The sequence below is a fragment of the Equus caballus genome, chromosome 25 (assembly GCF_041296265.1).
Source record: "Equus caballus isolate H_3958 breed thoroughbred chromosome 25, TB-T2T, whole genome shotgun sequence".
NCBI classification, from domain to species: domain Eukaryota; kingdom Metazoa; phylum Chordata; class Mammalia; order Perissodactyla; family Equidae; genus Equus; species Equus caballus.
Genome location: NC_091708.1, coordinates 24,928,034 through 24,934,815, shown reverse-complemented (window position 1 = coordinate 24,934,815; position 6,782 = coordinate 24,928,034). Strand labels below are relative to the sequence as shown.

At 42.7% G+C, this 6,782-nt stretch overlaps 1 long non-coding RNA gene across 1 annotated transcript; it reads right to left on the bottom strand.

The window, feature by feature from the left end:
• Nucleotides 1-509: 509 nt before the first annotated feature.
• Nucleotides 510-2,822, bottom strand: LOC138920691 (uncharacterized). Its single transcript, XR_011432343.1, has 3 exons — nucleotides 2,622-2,822; nucleotides 1,431-1,563; nucleotides 510-637 (listed from the first exon to the last, which is right to left on the bottom strand). It is a non-coding gene; the product is annotated as an uncharacterized lncRNA (long non-coding RNA).
• Between the last annotated feature and the right edge of the window lie 3,960 nt (nucleotides 2,823-6,782).

Genomic DNA, 6,782 nt, shown 5'->3' with positions numbered 1-6,782 from the left:
ATGCTGTAATTTTCCCCTTTGCCTCTTTTGTGTCAGAAATTTAATTTTATTGCAACCGCTACTGCGGCCAGTATCTGTGACACCTCTTCACCAAGAACTCAGTCTTGAGCGTTCTGAATGCTAGATACTTCTGTTACTCCGTTAACAGAAAATATATATACCACGCACTACTGCTCCCTTATATTGCTCACTTTGAAACCAGTGTCTCATGGATAAGCTTTACTGATGGCTGGGTACATGTTTATGCCACAGTTGCCAGGAAAGCCAGGAAAGAGAGTTTTTTGGGCTTTTACTTGGGGGGAGTGGGACATATAAGGTGGTAAATTCCCCAGATACAGCAAGGGTCCTCAAAAATTTACAGGGCAGCCAGAAAACATGATAAATATCTACAGCGTAGCCAACTCTTAGTTTGCCCAACATTAACATATACCCTTCTTGCATACTTCTTACCAGTAACAACTTTCCTGCCTGAGATTACGCAACTGTCCCCCTATCGAAAACAGGCTTACCCTCAGTCCAAAAAGGAGACACCGCAAGGTCTCATCAGCGCATCCAGCTTCACATGCAGGATCTCTCTCGGTGATGTTCTTTCTCTAGTTCCAGCTGGCTTCCGTCTTTATATCCTGTAACCTATGGACTGCATTGTAAAGATAACCACCATCACCAAAAGTAGTAGAGGAATAGAAAAAAGGAAAAAGAATAACTAGTTGTGACACATCAAGGAAAAAATACAAGAACGTATTATAGCCTCCCTCACCCCCCCAAGTGGTTAAATGATCATAGTTGGTATTTACATGACTTCTTTTCTCCACCGTCCATTCTATGCTCCTTTGCCCTTAGCTACCATGTTGGCTGGATCATTCTATACATGCTATGGTGACCAAACCTTTATTTGCCTGTATCTGGTTTCTGTAGTTTTCATTTAAACCTTACTGGACAGAGAAGTACTGGGAGTTATAAGGTATATCCTGTGTTTCAGACATACTCCTCCCTGCCTCTACTGTGTAACAGCAACCTTATTCCTCCTTGATAATCAGGATAAATCACTCTAGTCCAGACCCTGACTCCCTTTATGCCTGTTCTTCAAGTGATAGGAGATGTCCCAAATGGCCAAGCGACTGTTTCAGCTTTTACTTCAGTGTCGTCATCTTTATGTCCCTGGAGGAAATATTCTCTGATTGGTTACTAAGATTTCTACAATAGCAGAGGTCATAGCTATGGAAATGAGCTTCACAATTTTTCCAAGTGGATCATTAGATGTAGTAGTGAAAGATGCTACACCCACCATTTCTAACCCTTCCCCACAGGACCTGCATATTTGGGCTATGGAAGAAACAGCAGCACTGGTTCAGAGCATAACCTCAGCCCAACCTCGCGAGGTCTTGTCGCCTAGGCCTTGCCAAACCGGAGCCTTCAATAAACAATCGCACCTGCTTAAGGCTGCCTGCTTCTGCCAGGATACATGGAGAAACACCTGAACCATAAACACCATAAACATCAGCCCATTTTCTTCTTAAATTGTAAAGTGAGTTTCTTGATCAGAACCAGAGGAGTCCGTGAGACCTGGGAAAATCATAGAGAGAAGGAAAAACAAATCAAAACCTAGAAGACCCAGTGGGGGCTTTTGGTGAGCATTCACATGGGACACAATCTCATGCTCTCACATATTTTGATAGGTTCTTCAAAAAAACTTCTTCCCTAAACCTTTCTGTCATCAATCCATTTTGTTCTTTCCAACTCCTTAAACATCCGGATTAGCCATTTCCCATGAATCTATGTTGTACATTCCCCATGAATCTACACTGTAGATCCACGCCTGAGGCCATCTTACTTTACAGGAAGAGAGACCTGTACAATATACACTCCAAAGTTCTGTCTGTCGGGGAAATGCCCTTCCCCGTTTTGTTTCAGGGCCATCTTTAAGGGGGCCTAAATGCTTCGCATTCCACTTCCTTCTGGTGCCAAAACATCATGCAGTCATCTACATTCTTCCAACTTGTTATAAGGAACTCCATGTGAGATCACAGCTATGTGCCAAGGAAGAGATGGCAGCGTGACAGAATAGGCACACCGAGAGTTTGAGTCACCTATGCATGTAACTTGCTTGTGCCTTCAGGACATTTTAATGGGGTGTTGCTAAGTAAGCTTGACTTAATGGCTTGATGGATCAGAGAACACCTGGTTCATAATGGACAGTCCATATTACACGGATTCTTGGTGTCCATTGACAGGAATCCGATCTCTACCAATAACAAGCCAAGATGCTCCTCGAAAAAAGAATAGTTCCTTGCCAAAGAGTACACGGCTTTTCTGCAAAACGTCAGGGAACCCAGTTGTGGTTCTCCTGTTGAGGCTTGCCACAGCTGCCATCCAGCATCCTGTATCTACACAAGTACGTCAAACACCACTGGATCTGCAGGAATGCTAAGTGTCAAGTGTTAGAAACAGCTGGGGAGTTTTTTCTTTCTTGAGGTCCTGCTCAATCCCAGAAGCCTTTTAGGTCATGCGAGAAAAGGGTCAAAACAGCACGCTTAAATATATCTATTGCCTCCCAAATCTAAAGAGGTCTCCCAAGCAATGTGTTTCTTTCTTTATGGTGACAGTTTGCAAGGTGAACCTACCTCTTCCTTTGAAGATGACATCCAAATCCTTGGACTTTATAAGAGATTTATACTTTAATGAGGTGGCAGCCCTTTATACTTCCATGGGCTACATCTCTCACTTTGGGCACATATGTATCTTATCCAAGGTGTCTACAGCACCTGCTATGTCCTGCCTCCAAGTCCTATTAGTTTGATGTCATCGAATGCCAGCATCATGTCCTGTGGAATAGGGAGAACGTCAAGCATGGTCTAAATTGTGGCACAGATGCAGAGTTGACATAATCTCAAAGCAAGATAGTGAAGGTGGACAGCTGTGCCTGCCAGGTGCAAGTAAATTGCAACTAATGCTTTCTCCTCATTTGAATGGACAAAAGCAGTCACCGCATCCGTAGTTGCCTACCGGATGTCAGGAACTGTGCTGATTTGCTGCAGTAAAGAGACCACATCTGGAACAGTAGACACAATTTGAGTCACTACCTAATTAAGCCTATAATAATCTATATTTCCTCGAGATTTATCTGACAGCTGCATAGGCAAAACAGGCATGTTAAAAAGGGATTTGAGAGAAACCATAAGCCCCGCAACTTCTGTTTTTTGATGGCACATACACTTCTGAGATCTCCTAGCAATGCAGCATTGCTTTTGGCTTACTCTCATGGTCCAGAGGGGAATCTCTAGAAATGTGCTATCCAATAGCGTAGCTGTTAGCCACATGTGGCTATGGAGCACTTGAAATGCCGTTGGTCCGTAATGAGGTGTTCTGTAAGATACACACCACATTTTGAAGACTTCATACAAAGATAAGTATATTCATAAGTTGCTTATTGATTACAAGTTGAAATGATACTATTTTGGATATGTTGAGTTAAATAAAATGTATTATAAAAATTAATTTCACCTCATCTTTTTAAAAGATGCCTACTAGAAAATTTAAAATTAGATATGTGGCTCACATTATACTTGTATTGGACAGCACTGCTTAAGGGCTTAATTTGCTTTTCCTACCAAAATAAGCCTCATGGCCGGGGTTCGGTCGCCAGTTTGGAAGTTATGCCAATTGCTGGATTTATCTTTTCCAACTGTACACTCAACCACAAGATGGGTTTGGGGTCTCTTAGGGCCCAATGTGAGGTTGATTAGAATTAAAGCATATATAATCTGATCACCATAAGGCTGCCACTGCCTGGTAATCCATAGTGGCATTCTATTTTCACACTATTTCAAAGCCAAAGGTTTAGCTATTTTCGTTCCCCGAGTGTGCATTTACCCTGATAAATACCTGTCTCTTTGGAGAAGATGAGGAGGAAAAGGTACAGTATAACCCTGTCATGTTATCACAGAGCCTTTTGGCCGGGGTATGCCTCCTTCCTTTCACGTGTGGGGTCAGAGTTTCGGAAATAAATCAGGCCTAGGCATTGAGTGCGGAAGTGGCATTCTCTATTCTCATACCCTAGTCACTAAAACAAGGTCTCTTTCCACCAGACTGGGGTTTTTTGGTTCCATAAGTCAACTGAAAACTTGTGGTGGGCTGCCCATCTGTTTCACTTCTGAATCTTCCGATCAGTTAGTTAGATACTCTCAAAGAGTCAGACTCTTCAGATTACCACTGTAGTACCTTTGCCAATTACGGTAATTAGAGACACCATGCCTCTGATGGTTAAGTGCGATGCTTGGCCATGTTCAAGGGCCCTAGCCCCATCCCAGCATCCTTATTGGAATCAAGGAGACTATTTCAGCACAGCCAGTCCCTCCCATCTACATCCTTGGCCCACATGTGCTTTACAAAGATTCTGGCTCTCCCTGAACCAAAATATTTCTCAATTGTTTGGTGGTATGAGTATTTTCTTAGTCTTCTTTGGGAAGGGGGCTGAATCACATGTGATAAATCTACTCCAAAATTCCTGTCTTCCTAAGTCTTTTTATTCCTTCCTCTCCGTTATACCCAGGAATTTCTGACTTCTTGGCTTCATCTAGCGTGGTCCATCCTTGAGTCAGTTTCCAAACAGCCAATTGAGAAAAACAATTAAACTTACTCCCAGGTGTCGGAGCTAGAATTTTCATCCAAAATTACTGGGAAGAATACCACATTGAAAAACGTAGCCTAATCTTTATTCATGTCCCTCTCTCCTTGGCCAAGCCTTAATCTCACTCACATTCTCCAGGGTTTTGCTGATAAAAATTAGCAAAGACTTAAAAGTCTTTTGATGTCTTCGCCTTCTTCCTAGTTCTGGGCCCCTGGGGATATGCTAGGCTATAATTCTGGTTATAAATTTGGAGACAATCAGAAATGGTAAGGATGGGGCATGAGGAAAATTGGCTTCTTCTTGCGAAGAAACTCCCTGTAGAAGATCCTTGTGGGATCCCCCATGAAAGAGGAGGGAGAGCAGCTGCGTCTGTTGGCAAGAAGGCTCAGTGGGATTTGGGATACTCTGAATCACATGAATTCCCCCAAGTCAATTCTTGGGGACCTACTTCTTTCTGGTCAATGCCATAACTTTTGCAATAGATCTGATGAAGCTATAAACTCAACTAAGGTTTTAATTTAACATGCTGCAGAATCAAACTTTGAATATTAGGCAGCAGCAGGGAACATCAAGCTGGTCATGATATCCAAGAGTGAGGAGGAGACTGGAATGGGGAGATGAAGTCCATAGCACTGGGAGCCAGTCATCGGCAGGAACAAATCGGAGAGTGAGGTCGGGGGAGGTCAGGTAAATGTAGGAAGTGAGGTGATGTGGGCTGTGATCCTGACATGGATTTTTCTTGGGTGTCAGCCTCCTGGGACTTTGGGAAGTCAGACCCTCATAAACGCAGACTTAGGGTTGGTAGGATTCCCATTAGAAAGTGAGCAGTTTGTAAGTGGCACATTCCCCTCGGACCTTCACAAAGGGAAAAACGAAAAGTTCCTACCCACATGGAGGTCACAGGGGTGGGGATGGTTTCCACAAACAGACAGAATTCCTCACTAGGATTAGAGCAATGGCTTTCCTGCTGGTCTCTCTGCCTTCAAGGTCATTATCACTACAAGCTCATTTATCTCCGCATAGGGGCCAGAGAAATCTTTCTAACACACACAACCTTCAATGGTTCCCCATTGTCTTAAGGATAAAGCCTCAATTCTTTAACCAGGATTTCAAGGCTCCAGCCCTGCTGACCTCTCCATCTTCATCTCATTGTCTCCGCCTCCATCCTACCCCTGTTCTCAACCCTATAGCTTTCCAGTGATCCTGAACTACTTAAGGGACTCTGTAACAGAGAAGGAGAAATATTCTTTAAAAGTGCACAGCCTTCTAATGAGGGTGGATTCTGTAAAAGCAAAGACCACCATCACAAGCTTTCTGCTAGTCTTTTTTATTACTAAGGGAGAAATTGCTCCTTTTGTGCAGCTGAGCATCTTGATGGGTTCTGGATCCACACAGGTGAGCCTGGAGCTAACTTTGCAACCTGCAGCCAATTTGCTTTGTGTAAAGACCAAGATGAATGTGGGTAGAAACAAAAAAAGGATGAGGAGCTGAGAAGTTAAAGAAAGGAGACAGCTCGGTTAAAAAAAGAGAGGGGTGGTATATTACCGCCAGTAAGAAATCCGCCGTGGAAGAAACTACTTTTCATGTGTAAGGAGCAATTTTAAGTTGTGCACTGGGGAATGGCATTGCAGCCTCTCTCTCACAACTCAGAAACTTCGACAAAGCTTGAAACCACTTTTACTTGCCTATTTTCTTTCCCTTCTCTATTCCTAGGTTTTGAGGTAACTTAGACTTTTAGCCAAGACTGTTGAAATTTCCCTATAATAAGTCTGATCTGATTCAAAAATTCTTATTCTTCCATGTCACACTAGCACCATCCGTTTAGATCATGACTAATGCAATGTTCATTATTCACCACTGTTTTCTTGTATTCTTTGTCTTCTCCTATGCAGAGAATTTTGGATGGGGTTATTTTCTTGAGTACTTTCTTAACTAATTTCCTCAGATGGAGTACCTGGGTGATATACTTTCTGAGGCCCTTCATATCCAAAACTGCCTTTTTTTTTTTTTTTTTTTTTGCCCTCCTATAATAATGTTTTGACTGGATATAAAATTTTCAGATCATAATCCATTTTTTCCCTGAATAGCCTATAAGCATCATTCCTTCGTCTCCCAAGAGCCTCCAGCGTTGCTCATAGTCCAATTATGGCCTCTT